This window comes from Phyllobates terribilis, unplaced genomic scaffold (assembly GCF_046119375.1).
Source record: "Phyllobates terribilis strain yellow unplaced genomic scaffold, ASM4611937v1 Scaffold_499__1_contigs__length_1316695, whole genome shotgun sequence".
Classification (NCBI taxonomy): domain Eukaryota; kingdom Metazoa; phylum Chordata; class Amphibia; order Anura; family Dendrobatidae; genus Phyllobates; species Phyllobates terribilis.
The window spans coordinates 229,828-246,533 of record NW_027363259.1 but is presented as its reverse complement, the minus strand read 5'-3'; the positions used below and the strand labels follow the sequence as shown (position 1 = coordinate 246,533).

Sequence of the window (16,706 nt, the reverse complement as noted above, 5' to 3'; positions counted from 1 at the left end):
AGGCTGCTGTTGATAACAAGGGCATTTGCTAAATAGATGGTGTGTGTGCAACAATATACTGAAAGGTCAATTATATTGTGCAGCTTATCTCACCACCTGTAGTTATTTAGGTGAAAGCTCCAAAATGCTTGCCTAATATGTCTGTTTATCCAAAAGGAAGTAAAAAGGGAGAGCTAGAAAGATAGCATTGCATCACATTACATGGCAATGCAATGCACAGTTGCTGAAGTTGAACCAAAATGAGCTTGTAATCTGGCTTCTGCAACTTTGAACATGAAAAATCCAATGAGGAGAAGAAAAGCAGAGCCAAAGAGTCCATCCCAAAATCCGACAAACAAGCAAAATGAACAAAAAACATTGAATTCAATTCTTTCTGATTTTAGAAACTGCATTAAAGAAGGGGTGCACCGGTCCTGGAGATACTGCAATACCAGGTCAATGCGTGGAGTGGACAGAGCAAGCTCTTTTTCCATCTCCCTGTTCTAAAAATCCATTTAATATATGGTCCCCAGATAGGGGACGTATCAGATATTAAACTGATAAGAACAGATACTACACTTGATCTTAGCCAAAAGGCCGAGAAGCGATAACCAGAATTGGTTTCAAACTACGGAGCCACCCAAGGATCCTAAAAAGTCCATTTGTGGAGATGAGCTCCTGGACTCCCGTTAAGAAGACATGTTGTCAACCTCTAGATCCCTTACATGCCTGCACTTTTCGGCTTGCTGCTGCTGCAATCCACGCGTTTTAGATCTGCATAACTCCACCTCTTTAAACACAGCACCTTCACCCCCTGCTGTTCCCACCCGCCTCAACACCGTTGGAAGGGAGGAGAACCAATTAAGGCGGGGGGTGGGGTGGAACGAGCAGCTGTCTACCCTTAGCAGGAGGGCTCCTGATTACATACCTCTCCTGCTGCTGCTGCTGCTGGCTGTCCAGCAGCAGACTGAAGGTGGCTGCTGCTGTGCACAGGTATATAAAGGCTCAGAGCCTATTATGACACGCGCAGCCAGCGTTCCATTGCCACATTCCATCTACTGCAGGCAGGATACCTGGCTGGCTGAATGTCGCTGAGAAGCTCACAGAGACCGCCATAAGCAACAGTTTAACAGAATGCCACAGACTAATCAACCAAACTTTTTGGGTTGGGTTCTCTTTTATAGTCTGCAGGCATTAAATGAAAGAAGTCAGTGTTCCAGCAGAAGGAGACAACGTTTCAGAAAAGGCATTGTAGCAAACCAAAAAAGAAATTTTAAGCGCAGCAGAGTAACCAGCGCACATACCTGTTAGCTCAGGTGAGTTTAAAAGGCTGCTGTTGATAACAAGGGCATTTGCTAAATAGATGGTGTGTGTGCAACAATATACTGAAAGGTCAATTATATTGTGCAGCTTATCTCACCACCTGTAGTTATTTAGGTGAAAGCTCCAAAATGCTTGCCTAATATGTCTGTTTATCCAAAAGGAAGTAAAAAGGGAGAGCTAGAAAGATAGCATTGCATCACATTACATGGCAATGCAATGCACAGTTGCTGAAGTTGAACCAAAATGAGCTTGTAATCTGGCTTCTGCAACTTTGAACATGAAAAATCCAATGAGGAGAAGAAAAGCAGAGCCAAAGAGTCCATCCCAAAATCCGACAAACAAGCAAAATGAACAAAAAACATTGAATTCAATTCTTTCTGATTTTAGAAACTGCATTAAAGAAGGGGTGCACCGGTCCTGGAGATACTGCAATACCAGGTCAATGCGTGGAGTGGACAGAGCAAGCTCTTTTTCCATCTCCCTGTTCTAAAAATCCATTTAATATATGGTTCCCAGATAGGGGACGTATCAGATATTAAACTGATAAGAACAGATACTACACTTGATCTTAGCCAAAAGGCCGAGAAGCGATAACCAGAATTGGTTTCAAACTACGGAGCCACCCAAGGATCCTAAAAAGTCCATTTGTGGAGATGAGCTCCTGGACTCCCGTTAAGAAGACATGTTGTCAACCTCTAGATCCCTTACATGCCTGCACTTTTCGGCTTGCTGCTGCTGCAATCCACGCGTTTTAGATCTGCATAACTCCACCTCTTTAAACACAGCACCTTCACCCCCTGCTGTTCCCACCCGCCTCAACACCGTTGGAAGGGAGGAGAACCAATTAAGGCGGGGGGTGGGGTGGAACGAGCAGCTGTCTACCCTTAGCAGGAGGGCTCCTGATTACATACCTCTCCTGCTGCTGCTGCTGCTGGCTGTACAGCAGCAGACTGAAGGTGGCTGCTGCTGTGCACAGGTATATAAAGGCTCAGAGCCTATTATGACACGCGCAGCCAGCGTTCCATTGCCACATTCCATCTACTGCAGGCAGGATACCTGGCTGGCTGAATGTCGCTGAGAAGCTCACAGAGACCGCCATAAGCAACAGTTTAACAGAATGCCAAAGACTAATCAACCAAACTTTTTGGGTTGGGTTCTCTTTTATAGTCTGCAGGCATTAAATGAAAGAAGTCAGTGTTCCAGCAGAAGGAGACAACGTTTCAGAAAAGGCATTGTAGCAAACCAAAAAAGAAATTTTAAGCGCAGCAGAGTAACCAGCGCACATACCTGTTAGCTCAGGTGAGTTTAAAAGGCTGCTGTTGATAACAAGGGCATTTGCTAAATAGATGGTGTGTGTGCAACAATATACTGAAAGGTCAATTATATTGTGCAGCTTATCTCACCACCTGTAGTTATTTAGGTGAAAGCTCCAAAATGCTTGCCTAATATGTCTGTTTATCCAAAAGGAAGTAAAAAGGGAGAGCTAGAAAGATAGCATTGCATCACATTACATGGCAATGCAATGCACAGTTGCTGAAGTTGAACCAAAATGAGCTTGTAATCTGGCTTCTGCAACTTTGAACATGAAAAATCCAATGAGGAGAAGAAAAGCAGAGCCAAAGAGTCCATCCCAAAATCCGACAAACAAGCAAAATGAACAAAAAACATTGAATTCAATTCTTTCTGATTTTAGAAACTGCATTAAAGAAGGGGTGCACCGGTCCTGGAGATACTGCAATACCAGGTCAATGCGTGGAGTGGACAGAGCAAGCTCTTTTTCCATCTCCCTGTTCTAAAAATCCATTTAATATATGGTCCCCAGATAGGGGACGTATCAGATATTAAACTGATAAGAACAGATTTTTTTTTTTTTTTTGAAAGCCCGAATTCGTGTACAAAACCCGAGTGCGCTTAAAAAAGTGACAAGTGCCACAAAAAAAGTGCACTAGGATGCTGGTCTTCATGAAACCCTCTCCAAAAGGAGAAGGGTCCCCCAAACCATTCCCCGTCCCTCCGAGCCAAAAGGCCACAGCGAGGAACAGGGACAAAAAGCCACCTCCAGCCGAAGCCAGAGGCGACCCAATCTTACCCCCAGCACCTGCCCGAGTTCTCACCCGAGCAAGGCACTGGGAGCCAAAGACTGTGCTCCCCTCCCGGAAGAGGGGAGCCAACAACGCTGTCCTCCCGAAAGAGGAGAGCCAGGGGGTTTCAGGGGGGAGCGGAACCTGATGGCCACACACTCCCCCCCTAGACCTGCCAAGAGAGGAACCCGTAAGGGAACCGAATCCCGACAAAATCCTAGTAGGACGTGACACACGTGAATAAGTGGACACACAGTGACAAAGAAATTAAATAAATAGTGAAGGTTTCACAGTATAATACTGCCCGGACCTTCGACCGGGAATTGAAAAATTCCCCATCCTAAGGCCAGAAGGCCCGTAATAAGGGTGTGTGCGAAGAAAGAAAATTTGAAGTGCTTGTGCAAATGTGCCATAAACTCAAGTGGGGTTCCCAATCCCAGTGAGTTAAGGCACCCCAGGGTCACCACTCCTGGGGCACTTCACACTTCGGGCTTTCGATCTTCCCCGGCCCAATGGCGTCGATCCTGGGGGGCCATGCTTTCCACCAGATGACTATATTAGCCACCTGGCGTACTATCAAGCGCCTAAACCCCAGTGTGCATAATGTATCAATCTACTAGGGCGGCCAACATCCAAAACCGCCTTTTCGAAAGATACTACACTTGATCTTAGCCAAAAGGCCGAGAAGTGATAACCAGAATTGGTTTCAAACTACGGAGCCACCCAAGGATCCTAAAAAGTCCATTTGTGGAGATGAGCTCCTGGACTCCCGTTAAGAAGACATGTTGTCAACCTCTAGATCCCTTACATGCCTGCACTTTTCGGCTTGCTGCTGCTGCAATCCACGCGTTTTAGATCTGCATAACTCCACCTCTTTAAACACAGCACCTTCACCCCCTGCTGTTCCCACCCGCCTCAACACCGTTGGAAGGGAGGAGAACCAATTAAGGCGGGGGGTGGGGTGGAACGAGCAGCTGTCTACCCTTAGCAGGAGGGCTCCTGATTACATACCTCTCCTGCTGCTGCTGCTGCTGGCTGTCCAGCAGCAGACTGAAGGTGGCTGCTGCTGTGCACAGGTATATAAAGGCTCAGAGCCTATTATGACACGCGCAGCCAGCGTTCCATTGCCACATTCCATCTACTGCAGGCAGGATACCTGGCTGGCTGAATGTCGCTGAGAAGCTCACAGAGACCGCCATAAGCAACAGTTTAACAGAATGCCACAGACTAATCAACCAAACTTTTTGGGTTGGGTTCTCTTTTATAGTCTGCAGGCATTAAATGAAAGAAGTCAGTGTTCCAGCAGAAGGAGACAACGTTTCAGAAAAGGCATTGTAGCAAACCAAAAAAGAAATTTTAAGCGCAGCAGAGTAACCAGCGCACATACCTGTTAGCTCAGGTGAGTTTAAAAGGCTGCTGTTGATAACAAGGGCATTTGCTAAATAGATGGTGTGTGTGCAACAATATACTGAAAGGTCAATTATATTGTGCAGCTTATCTCACCACCTGTAGTTATTTAGGTGAAAGCTCCAAAATGCTTGCCTAATATGTCTGTTTATCCAAAAGGAAGTAAAAAGGGAGAGCTAGAAAGATAGCATTGCATCACATTACATGGCAATGCAATGCACAGTTGCTGAAGTTGAACCAAAATGAGCTTGTAATCTGGCTTCTGCAACTTTGAACATGAAAAATCCAATGAGGAGAAGAAAAGCAGAGCCAAAGAGTCCATCCCAAAATCCGACAAACAAGCAAAATGAACAAAAAACATTGAATTCAATTCTTTCTGATTTTAGAAACTGCATTAAAGAAGGGGTGCACCGGTCCTGGAGATACTGCAATACCAGGTCAATGCGTGGAGTGGACAGAGCAAGCTCTTTTTCCATCTCCCTGTTCTAAAAATCCATTTAATATATGGTCCCCAGATAGGGGACGTATCAGATATTAAACTGATAAGAACAGATACTACACTTGATCTTAGCCAAAAGGCCGAGAAGCGATAACCAGAATTGGTTTCAAACTACGGAGCCACCCAAGGATCCTAAAAAGTCCATTTGTGGAGATGAGCTCCTGGACTCCCGTTAAGAAGACATGTTGTCAACCTCTAGATCCCTTACATGCCTGCACTTTTCGGCTTGCTGCTGCTGCAATCCACGCGTTTTAGATCTGCATAACTCCACCTCTTTAAACACAGCACCTTCACCCCCTGCTGTTCCCACCCGCCTCAACACCGTTGGAAGGGAGGAGAACCAATTAAGGCGGGGGGTGGGGTGGAACGAGCAGCTGTCTACCCTTAGCAGGAGGGCTCCTGATTACATACCTCTCCTGCTGCTGCTGCTGCTGGCTGTCCAGCAGCAGACTGAAGGTGGCTGCTGCTGTGCACAGGTATATAAAGGCTCAGAGCCTATTATGACACGCGCAGCCAGCGTTCCATTGCCACATTCCATCTACTGCAGGCAGGATACCTGGCTGGCTGAATGTCGCTGAGAAGCTCACAGAGACCGCCATAAGCAACAGTTTAACAGAATGCCACAGACTAATCAACCAAACTTTTTGGGTTGGGTTCTCTTTTATAGTCTGCAGGCATTAAATGAAAGAAGTCAGTGTTCCAGCAGAAGGAGACAACGTTTCAGAAAAGGCATTGTAGCAAACCAAAAAAGAAATTTTAAGCGCAGCAGAGTAACCAGCGCACATACCTGTTAGCTCAGGTGAGTTTAAAAGGCTGCTGTTGATAACAAGGGCATTTGCTAAATAGATGGTGTGTGTGCAACAATATACTGAAAGGTCAATTATATTGTGCAGCTTATCTCACCACCTGTAGTTATTTAGGTGAAAGCTCCAAAATGCTTGCCTAATATGTCTGTTTATCCAAAAGGAAGTAAAAAGGGAGAGCTAGAAAGATAGCATTGCATCACATTACATGGCAATGCAATGCACAGTTGCTGAAGTTGAACCAAAATGAGCTTGTAATCTGGCTTCTGCAACTTTGAACATGAAAAATCCAATGAGGAGAAGAAAAGCAGAGCCAAAGAGTCCATCCCAAAATCCGACAAACAAGCAAAATGAACAAAAAACATTGAATTCAATTCTTTCTGATTTTAGAAACTGCATTAAAGAAGGGGTGCACCGGTCCTGGAGATACTGCAATACCAGGTCAATGCGTGGAGTGGACAGAGCAAGCTCTTTTTCCATCTCCCTGTTCTAAAAATCCATTTAATATATGGTCCCCAGATAGGGGACGTATCAGATATTAAACTGATAAGAACAGATACTACACTTGATCTTAGCCAAAAGGCCGAGAAGCGATAACCAGAATTGGTTTCAAACTACGGAGCCACCCAAGGATCCTAAAAAGTCCATTTGTGGAGATGAGCTCCTGGACTCCCGTTAAGAAGACATGTTGTCAACCTCTAGATCCCTTACATGCCTGCACTTTTCGGCTTGCTGCTGCTGCAATCCACGCGTTTTAGATCTGCATAACTCCACCTCTTTAAACACAGCACCTTCACCCCCTGCTGTTCCCACCCGCCTCAACACCGTTGGAAGGGAGGAGAACCAATTAAGGCGGGGGGTGGGGTGGAACGAGCAGCTGTCTACCCTTAGCAGGAGGGCTCCTGATTACATAGCTCTCCTGCTGCTGCTGCTGCTGGCTGTCCAGCAGCAGACTGAAGGTGGCTGCTGCTGTGCACAGGTATATAAAGGCTCAGAGCCTATTATGACACGCGCAGCCAGCGTTTCATTGCCACATTCCATCTACTGCAGGCAGGATACCTGGCTGGCTGAATGTCGCTGAGAAGCTCACAGAGACCGCCATAAGCAACAGTTTAACAGAATGCCACAGACTAATCAACCAAACTTTTTGGGTTGGGTTCTCTTTTATAGTCTGCAGGCATTAAATGAAAGAAGTCAGTGTTCCAGCAGAAGGAGACAACGTTTCAGAAAAGGCATTGTAGCAAACCAAAAAAGAAATTTTAAGCGCAGCAGAGTAACCAGCGCACATACCTGTTAGCTCAGGTGAGTTTAAAAGGCTGCTGTTGATAACAAGGGCATTTGCTAAATAGATGGTGTGTGTGCAACAATATACTGAAAGGTCAATTATATTGTGCAGCTTATCTCACCACCTGTAGTTATTTAGGTGAAAGCTCCAAAATGCTTGCCTAATATGTCTGTTTATCCAAAAGGAAGTAAAAAGGGAGAGCTAGAAAGATAGCATTGCATCACATTACATGGCAATGCAATGCACAGTTGCTGAAGTTGAACCAAAATGAGCTTGTAATCTGGCTTCTGCAACTTTGAACATGAAAAATCCAATGAGGAGAAGAAAAGCAGAGCCAAAGAGTCCATCCCAAAATCCGACAAACAAGCAAAATGAACAAAAAACATTGAATTCAATTCTTTCTGATTTTAGAAACTGCATTAAAGAAGGGGTGCACCGGTCCTGGAGATACTGCAATACCAGGTCAATGCGTGGAGTGGACAGAGCAAGCTCTTTTTCCATCTCCCTGTTCTAAAAATCCATTTAATATATGGTCCCCAGATAGGGGACGTATCAGATATTAAACTGATAAGAACAGATACTACACTTGATCTTAGCCAAAAGGCCGAGAAGCGATAACCAGAATTGGTTTCAAACTACGGAGCCACCCAAGGATCGTAAAAAGTCCATTTGTGGAGATGAGCTCCTGGACTCCCGTTAAGAAGACATGTTGTCAACCTCTAGATCCCTTACATGCCTGCACTTTTCGGCTTGCTGCTGCTGCAATCCACGCGTTTTAGATCTGCATAACTCCACCTCTTTAAACACAGCACCTTCACCCCCTGCTGTTCCCACCCGCCTCAACACCGTTGGAAGGGAGGAGAACCAATTAAGGCGGGGGGTGGGGTGGAACGAGCAGCTGTCTACCCTTAGCAGGAGGGCTCCTGATTACATACCTCTCCTGCTGCTGCTGCTGCTGGCTGTCCAGCAGCAGACTGAAGGTGGCTGCTGCTGTGCACAGGTATATAAAGGCTCAGAGCCTATTATGACACGCGCAGCCAGCGTTCCATTGCCACATTCCATCTACTGCAGGCAGGATACCTGGCTGGCTGAATGTCGCTGAGAAGCTCACAGAGACCGCCATAAGCAACAGTTTAACAGAATGCCACAGACTAATCAACCAAACTTTTTGGGTTGGGTTCTCTTTTATAGTCTGCAGGCATTAAATGAAAGAAGTCAGTGTTCCAGCAGAAGGAGACAACGTTTCAGAAAAGGCATTGTAGCAAACCAAAAAAGAAATTTTAAGCGCAGCAGAGTAACCAGCGCACATACCTGTTAGCTCAGGTGAGTTTAAAAGGCTGCTGTTGATAACAAGGGCATTTGCTAAATAGATGGTGTGTGTGCAACAATATACTGAAAGGTCAATTATATTGTGCAGCTTATCTCACCACCTGTAGTTATTTAGGTGAAAGCTCCAAAATGCTTGCCTAATATGTCTGTTTATCCAAAAGGAAGTAAAAAGGGAGAGCTAGAAAGATAGCATTGCATCACATTACATGGCAATGCAATGCACAGTTGCTGAAGTTGAACCAAAATGAGCTTGTAATCTGGCTTCTGCAACTTTGAACATGAAAAATCCAATGAGGAGAAGAAAAGCAGAGCCAAAGAGTCCATCCCAAAATCCGACAAACAAGCAAAATGAACAAAAAACATTGAATTCAATTCTTTCTGATTTTAGAAACTGCATTAAAGAAGGGGTGCACCGGTCCTGGAGATACTGCAATACCAGGTCAATGCGTGGAGTGGACAGAGCAAGCTCTTTTTCCATCTCCCTGTTCTAAAAATCCATTTAATATATGGTCCCCAGATAGGGGACGTATCAGATATTAAACTGATAAGAACAGATACTACACTTGATCTTAGCCAAAAGGCCGAGAAGCGATAACCAGAATTGGTTTCAAACTACGGAGCCACCCAAGGATCCTAAAAAGTCCATTTGTGGAGATGAGCTCCTGGACTCCCGTTAAGAAGACATGTTGTCAACCTCTAGATCCCTTACATGCCTGCACTTTTCGGCTTGCTGCTGCTGCAATCCACGCGTTTTAGATCTGCATAACTCCACCTCTTTAAACACAGCACCTTCACCCCCTGCTGTTCCCACCCGCCTCAACACCGTTGGAAGGGAGGAGAACCAATTAAGGCGGGGGGTGGGGTGGAACGAGCAGCTGTCTACCCTTAGCAGGAGGGCTCCTGATTACATACCTCTCCTGCTGCTGCTGCTGCTGCTGGCTGTCCAGCAGCAGACTGAAGGTGGCTGCTGCTGTGCACAGGTATATAAAGGCTCAGAGCCTATTATGACACGCGCAGCCAGCGTTCCATTGCCACATTCCATCTACTGCAGGCAGGATACCTGGCTGGCTGAATGTCGCTGAGAAGCTCACAGAGACCGCCATAAGCAACAGTTTAACAGAATGCCACAGACTAATCAACCAAACTTTTTGGGTTGGGTTCTCTTTTATAGTCTGCAGGCATTAAATGAAAGAAGTCAGTGTTCCAGCAGAAGGAGACAACGTTTCAGAAAAGGCATTGTAGCAAACCAAAAAAGAAATTTTAAGCGCAGCAGAGTAACCAGCGCACATACCTGTTAGCTCAGGTGAGTTTAAAAGGCTGCTGTTGATAACAAGGGCATTTGCTAAATAGATGGTGTGTGTGCAACAATATACTGAAAGGTCAATTATATTGTGCAGCTTATCTCACCACCTGTAGTTATTTAGGTGAAAGCTCCAAAATGCTTGCCTAATATGTCTGTTTATCCAAAAGGAAGTAAAAAGGGAGAGCTAGAAAGATAGCATTGCATCACATTACATGGCAATGCAATGCACAGTTGCTGAAGTTGAACCAAAATGAGCTTGTAATCTGGCTTCTGCAGCTTTGAACATGAAAAATCCAATGAGGAGAAGAAAAGCAGAGCCAAAGAGTCCATCCCAAAATCCGACAAACAAGCAAAATGAACAAAAAACATTGAATTCAATTCTTTCTGATTTTAGAAACTGCATTAAAGAAGGGGTGCACCGGTCCTGGAGATACTGCAATACCAGGTCAATGCGTGGAGTGGACAGAGCAAGCTCTTTTTCCATCTCCCTGTTCTAAAAATCCATTTAATATATGGTCCCCAGATAGGGGACGTATCAGATATTAAACTGATAAGAACAGATACTACACTTGATCTTAGCCAAAAGGCCGAGAAGCGATAACCAGAATTGGTTTCAAACTACGGAGCCACCCAAGGATCCTAAAAAGTCCATTTGTGGAGATGAGCTCCTGGACTCCCGTTAAGAAGACATGTTGTCAACCTCTAGATCCCTTACATGCCTGCACTTTTCGGCTTGCTGCTGCTGCAATCCACGCGTTTTAGATCTGCATAACTCCACCTCTTTAAACACAGCACCTTCACCCCCTGCTGTTCCCACCCGCCTCAACACCGTTGGAAGGGAGGAGAACCAATTAAGGCGGGGGGTGGGGTGGAACGAGCAGCTGTCTACCCTTAGCAGGAGGGCTCCTGATTACATACCTCTCCTGCTGCTGCTGCTGCTGGCTGTCCAGCAGCAGACTGAAGGTGGCTGCTGCTGTGCACAGGTATATAAAGGCTCAGAGCCTATTATGACACGCGCAGCCAGCGTTCCATTGCCACATTCCATCTACTGCAGGCAGGATACCTGGCTGGCTGAATGTCGCTGAGAAGCTCACAGAGACCGCCGTAAGCAACAGTTTAACAGAATGCCACAGACTAATCAACCAAACTTTTTGGGTTGGGTTCTCTTTTATAGTCTGCAGGCATTAAATGAAAGAAGTCAGTGTTCCAGCAGAAGGAGACAACGTTTCAGAAAAGGCATTGTAGCAAACCAAAAAAGAAATTTTAAGCGCAGCAGAGTAACCAGCGCACATACCTGTTAGCTCAGGTGAGTTTAAAAGGCTGCTGTTGATAACAAGGGCATTTGCTAAATAGATGGTGTGTGTGCAACAATATACTGAAAGGTCAATTATATTGTGCAGCTTATCTCACCACCTGTAGTTATTTAGGTGAAAGCTCCAAAATGCTTGCCTAATATGTCTGTTTATCCAAAAGGAAGTAAAAAGGGAGAGCTAGAAAGATAGCATTGCATCACATTACATGGCAATGCAATGCACAGTTGCTGAAGTTGAACCAAAATGAGCTTGTAATCTGGCTTCTGCAACTTTGAACATGAAAAATCCAATGAGGAGAAGAAAAGCAGAGCCAAAGAGTCCATCCCAAAATCCGACAAACAAGCAAAATGAACAAAAAACATTGAATTCAATTCTTTCTGATTTTAGAAACTGCATTAAAGAAGGGGTGCACCGGTCCTGGAGATACTGCAATACCAGGTCAATGCGTGGAGTGGACAGAGCAAGCTCTTTTTCCATCTCCCTGTTCTAAAAATCCATTTAATATATGGTCCCCAGATAGGGGACGTATCAGATATTAAACTGATAAGAACAGATACTACACTTGATCTTAGCCAAAAGGCCGAGAAGCGATAACCAGAATTGGTTTCAAACTACGGAGCCACCCAAGGATCCTAAAAAGTCCATTTGTGGAGATGAGCTCCTGGACTCCCGTTAAGAAGACATGTTGTCAACCTCTAGATCCCTTACATGCCTGCACTTTTCGGCTTGCTGCTGCTGCAATCCACGCGTTTTAGATCTGCATAACTCCACCTCTTTAAACACAGCACCTTCACCCCCTGCTGTTCCCACCCGCCTCAACACCGTTGGAAGGGAGGAGAACCAATTAAGGCGGGGGGTGGGGTGGAACGAGCAGCTGTCTACCCTTAGCAGGAGGGCTCCTGATTACATACCTCTCCTGCTGCTGCTGCTGCTGCTGCTGGCTGTCCAGCAGCAGACTGAAGGTGGCTGCTGCTGTGCACAGGTATATAAAGGCTCAGAGCCTATTATGACACGTACAGCCAGCGTTCCATTGCCACATTCCATCTACTGCAGGCAGGATACCTGGCTGGCTGAATGTCGCTGAGAAGCTCACAGAGACCGCCATAAGCAACAGTTTAACAGAATGCCACAGACTAATCAACCAAACTTTTTGGGTTGGGTTCTCTTTTATAGTCTGCAGGCATTAAATGAAAGAAGTCAGTGTTCCAGCAGAAGGAGACAACGTTTCAGAAAAGGCATTGTAGCAAACCAAAAAAGAAATTTTAAGCGCAGCAGAGTAACCAGCGCACATACCTGTTAGCTCAGGTGAGTTTAAAAGGCTGCTGTTGATAACAAGGGCATTTGCTAAATAGATGGTGTGTGTGCAACAATATACTGAAAGGTCAATTATATTGTGCAGCTTATCTCACCACCTGTAGTTATTTAGGTGAAAGCTCCAAAATGCTTGCCTAATATGTCTGTTTATCCAAAAGGAAGTAAAAAGGGAGAGCTAGAAAGATAGCATTGCATCACATTACATGGCAATGCAATGCACAGTTGCTGAAGTTGAACCAAAATGAGCTTGTAATCTGGCTTCTGCAACTTTGAACATGAAAAATCCAATGAGGAGAAGAAAAGCAGAGCCAAAGAGTCCATCCCAAAATCCGACAAACAAGCAAAATGAACAAAAAACATTGAATTCAATTCTTTCTGATTTTAGAAACTGCATTAAAGAAGGGGTGCACCGGTCCTGGAGATACTGCAATACCAGGTCAATGCGTGGAGTGGACAGAGCAAGCTCTTTTTCCATCTCCCTGTTCTAAAAATCCATTTAATATATGGTCCCCAGATAGGGGACGTATCAGATATTAAACTGATAAGAACAGATACTACACTTGATCTTAGCCAAAAGGCCGAGAAGCGATAACCAGAATTGGTTTCAAACTACGGAGCCACCCAAGGATCCTAAAAAGTCCATTTGTGGAGATGAGCTCCTGGACTCCCGTTAAGAAGACAAGTTGTCAACCTCTAGATCCCTTACATGCCTGCACTTTTCGGCTTGCTGCTGCTGCAATCCACGCGTTTTAGATCTGCATAACTCCACCTCTTTAAACACAGCACCTTCACCCCCTGCTGTTCCCACCCGCCTCAACACCGTTGGAAGGGAGGAGAACCAATTAAGGCGGGGGGTGGGGTGGAACGAGCAGCTGTCTACCCTTAGCAGGAGGGCTCCTGATTACATACCTCTCCTGCTGCTGCTGCTGCTGGCTGTCCAGCAGCAGACTGAAGGTGGCTGCTGCTGTGCACAGGTATATAAAGGCTCAGAGCCTATTATGACACGTACAGCCAGCGTTCCATTGCCACATTCCATCTACTGCAGGCAGGATACCTGGCTGGCTGAATGTCGCTGAGAAGCTCACAGAGACCGCCATAAGCAACAGTTTAACAGAATGCCACAGACTAATCAACCAAACTTTTTGGGTTGGGTTCTCTTTTATAGTCTGCAGGCATTAAATGAAAGAAGTCAGTGTTCCAGCAGAAGGAGACAACGTTTCAGAAAAGGCATTGTAGCAAACCAAAAAAGAAATTTTAAGCGCAGCAGAGTAACCAGCGCACATACCTGTTAGCTCAGGTGAGTTTAAAAGGCTGCTGTTGATAACAAGGGCATTTGCTAAATAGATGGTGTGTGTGCAACAATATACTGAAAGGTCAATTATATTGTGCAGCTTATCTCACCACCTGTAGTTATTTAGGTGAAAGCTCCAAAATGCTTGCCTAATATGTCTGTTTATCCAAAAGGAAGTAAAAAGGGAGAGCTAGAAAGATAGCATTGCATCACATTACATGGCAATGCAATGCACAGTTGCTGAAGTTGAACCAAAATGAGCTTGTAATCTGGCTTCTGCAACTTTGAACATGAAAAATCCAATGAGGAGAAGAAAAGCAGAGCCAAAGAGTCCATCCCAAAATCCGACAAACAAGCAAAATGAACAAAAAACATTGAATTCAATTCTTTCTGATTTTAGAAACTGCATTAAAGAAGGGGTGCACCGGTCCTGGAGGTACTGCAATACCAGGTCAATGCGTGGAGTGGACAGAGCAAGCTCTTTTTCCATCTCCCTGTTCTAAAAATCCATTTAATATATGGTCCCCAGATAGGGGACGTATCAGATATTAAACTGATAAGAACAGATACTACACTTGATCTTAGCCAAAAGGCCGAGAAGCGATAACCAGAATTGGTTTCAAACTACGGAGCCACCCAAGGATCCTAAAAAGTCCATTTGTGGAGATGAGCTCCTGGACTCCCGTTAAGAAGACATGTTGTCAACCTCTAGATCCCTTACATGCCTGCACTTTTCGGCTTGCTGCTGCTGCAATCCACGCGTTTTAGATCTGCATAACTCCACCTCTTTAAACACAGCACCTTCACCCCCTGCTGTTCCCACCCGCCTCAACACCGTTGGAAGGGAGGAGAACCAATTAAGGCGGGGGGTGGGGTGGAACGAGCAGCTGTCTACCCTTAGCAGGAGGGCTCCTGATTACATACCTCTCCTGCTGCTGCTGCTGCTGGCTGTCCAGCAGCAGACTGAAGGTGGCTGCTGCTGTGCACAGGTATATAAAGGCTCAGAGCCTATTATGACACGCGCAGCCAGCGTTCCATTGCCACATTCCATCTACTGCAGGCAGGATACCTGGCTGGCTGAATGTCGCTGAGAAGCTCACAGAGACCGCCATAAGCAACAGTTTAACAGAATGCCACAGACTAATCAACCAAACTTTTTGGGTTGGGTTCTCTTTTATAGTCTGCAGGCATTAAATGAAAGAAGTCAGTGTTCCAGCAGAAGGAGACAACGTTTCAGAAAAGGCATTGTAGCAAACCAAAAAAGAAATTTTAAGCGCAGCAGAGTAACCAGCGCACATACCTGTTAGCTCAGGTGAGTTTAAAAGGCTGCTGTTGATAACAAGGGCATTTGCTAAATAGATGGTGTGTGTGCAACAATATACTGAAAGGTCAATTATATTGTGCAGCTTATCTCACCACCTGTAGTTATTTAGGTGAAAGCTCCAAAATGCTTGCCTAATATGTCTGTTTATCCAAAAGGAAGTAAAAAGGGAGAGCTAGAAAGATAGCATTGCATCACATTACATGGCAATGCAATGCACAGTTGCTGAAGTTGAACCAAAATGAGCTTGTAATCTGGCTTCTGCAACTTTGAACATGAAAAATCCAATGAGGAGAAGAAAAGCAGAGCCAAAGAGTCCATCCCAAAATCCGACAAACAAGCAAAATGAACAAAAAACATTGAATTCAATTCTTTCTGATTTTAGAAACTGCATTAAAGAAGGGGTGCACCGGTCCTGGAGATACTGCAATACCAGGTCAATGCGTGGAGTGGACAGAGCAAGCTCTTTTTCCATCTCCCTGTTCTAAAAATCCATTTAATATATGGTCCCCAGATAGGGGACGTATCAGATATTAAACTGATAAGAACAGATACTACACTTGATCTTAGCCAAAAGGCCGAGAAGCGATAACCAGAATTGGTTTCAAACTACGGAGCCACCCAAGGATCCTAAAAAGTCCATTTGTGGAGATGAGCTCCTGGACTCCCGTTAAGAAGACATGTTGTCAACCTCTAGATCCCTTACATGCCTGCACTTTTCGGCTTGCTGCTGCTGCAATCCACGCGTTTTAGATCTGCATAACTCCACCTCTTTAAACACAGCACCTTCACCCCCTGCTGTTCCCACCCGCCTCAACACCGTTGGAAGGGAGGAGAACCAATTAAGGCGGGGGGTGGGGTGGAACGAGCAGCTGTCTACCCTTAGCAGGAGGGCTCCTGATTACATACCTCTCCTGCTGCTGCTGCTGCTGGCTGTCCAGCAGCAGACTGAAGGTGGCTGCTGCTGTGCACAGGTATATAAAGGCTCAGAGCCTATTATGACACGCGCAGCCAGCGTTCCATTGCCACATTCCATCTACTGCAGGCAGGATACCTGGCTGGCTGAATGTCGCTGAGAAGCTCACAGAGACCGCCATAAGCAACAGTTTAACAGAATGCCACAGACTAATCAACCAAACTTTTTGGGTTGGGTTCTCTTTTATAGTCTGCAGGCATTAAATGAAAGAAGTCAGTGTTCCAGCAGAAGGAGACAACGTTTCAGAAAAGGCATTGTAGCAAACCAAAAAAGAAATTTTAAGCGCAGCAGAGTAACCAGCGCACATACCTGTTAGCTCAGGTGAGTTTAAAAGGCTGCTGTTGATAACAAGGGCATTTGCTAAATAGATGGTGTGTGTGCAACAATATACTGAAAGGTCAATTATATTGTGCAGCTTATCTCACCACCTGTAGTTATTTAGGTGAAAGCTCCAAAATGCTTGCCTAATATGTCTGTTTATC

General features: G+C 45.2%; 11 non-coding genes and 2 pseudogenes across 11 annotated transcripts; all 13 read right to left on the bottom strand.

Annotated features, from left to right (window-relative positions):
• Window positions 1-397: 397 nt before the first annotated feature.
• On the bottom strand, window positions 398-588 carry LOC141230505 (U2 spliceosomal RNA). Its single transcript, XR_012296965.1, has one exon. It is a non-coding gene; the product is annotated as a U2 spliceosomal RNA (small nuclear RNA).
• A 1,115-nt stretch (window positions 589-1,703) lies between these two features.
• On the bottom strand, window positions 1,704-1,894 carry LOC141230196 (U2 spliceosomal RNA). Its single transcript, XR_012296751.1, has one exon. It is a non-coding gene; the product is annotated as a U2 spliceosomal RNA (small nuclear RNA).
• Window positions 1,895-3,009: 1,115 nt separating this feature from the next.
• LOC141230365 (U2 spliceosomal RNA) lies at window positions 3,010-3,189 on the bottom strand (annotated as a pseudogene).
• A 794-nt stretch (window positions 3,190-3,983) lies between these two features.
• On the bottom strand, window positions 3,984-4,075 carry LOC141230457 (U2 spliceosomal RNA; annotated as a pseudogene).
• A 1,115-nt stretch (window positions 4,076-5,190) lies between these two features.
• On the bottom strand, window positions 5,191-5,381 carry LOC141230503 (U2 spliceosomal RNA). Its single transcript, XR_012296964.1, has one exon. It is a non-coding gene; the product is annotated as a U2 spliceosomal RNA (small nuclear RNA).
• A 1,115-nt stretch (window positions 5,382-6,496) lies between these two features.
• LOC141230502 (U2 spliceosomal RNA) lies at window positions 6,497-6,687 on the bottom strand. The gene has a single exon (XR_012296963.1). It is a non-coding gene; the product is annotated as a U2 spliceosomal RNA (small nuclear RNA).
• Window positions 6,688-7,802: 1,115 nt separating this feature from the next.
• On the bottom strand, window positions 7,803-7,993 carry LOC141230501 (U2 spliceosomal RNA). Its single transcript, XR_012296962.1, has one exon. It is a non-coding gene; the product is annotated as a U2 spliceosomal RNA (small nuclear RNA).
• Window positions 7,994-9,108: 1,115 nt separating this feature from the next.
• LOC141230500 (U2 spliceosomal RNA) lies at window positions 9,109-9,299 on the bottom strand. Its single transcript, XR_012296961.1, has one exon. It is a non-coding gene; the product is annotated as a U2 spliceosomal RNA (small nuclear RNA).
• A 1,118-nt stretch (window positions 9,300-10,417) lies between these two features.
• Window positions 10,418-10,608, bottom strand: LOC141230499 (U2 spliceosomal RNA). The gene has a single exon (XR_012296960.1). It is a non-coding gene; the product is annotated as a U2 spliceosomal RNA (small nuclear RNA).
• Window positions 10,609-11,723: 1,115 nt separating this feature from the next.
• LOC141230497 (U2 spliceosomal RNA) lies at window positions 11,724-11,914 on the bottom strand. Its single transcript, XR_012296958.1, has one exon. It is a non-coding gene; the product is annotated as a U2 spliceosomal RNA (small nuclear RNA).
• A 1,121-nt stretch (window positions 11,915-13,035) lies between these two features.
• LOC141230496 (U2 spliceosomal RNA) lies at window positions 13,036-13,226 on the bottom strand. The gene has a single exon (XR_012296957.1). It is a non-coding gene; the product is annotated as a U2 spliceosomal RNA (small nuclear RNA).
• Window positions 13,227-14,341: 1,115 nt separating this feature from the next.
• Window positions 14,342-14,532, bottom strand: LOC141230420 (U2 spliceosomal RNA). Its single transcript, XR_012296915.1, has one exon. It is a non-coding gene; the product is annotated as a U2 spliceosomal RNA (small nuclear RNA).
• A 1,115-nt stretch (window positions 14,533-15,647) lies between these two features.
• On the bottom strand, window positions 15,648-15,838 carry LOC141230495 (U2 spliceosomal RNA). Its single transcript, XR_012296956.1, has one exon. It is a non-coding gene; the product is annotated as a U2 spliceosomal RNA (small nuclear RNA).
• Between the last annotated feature and the right edge of the window lie 868 nt (window positions 15,839-16,706).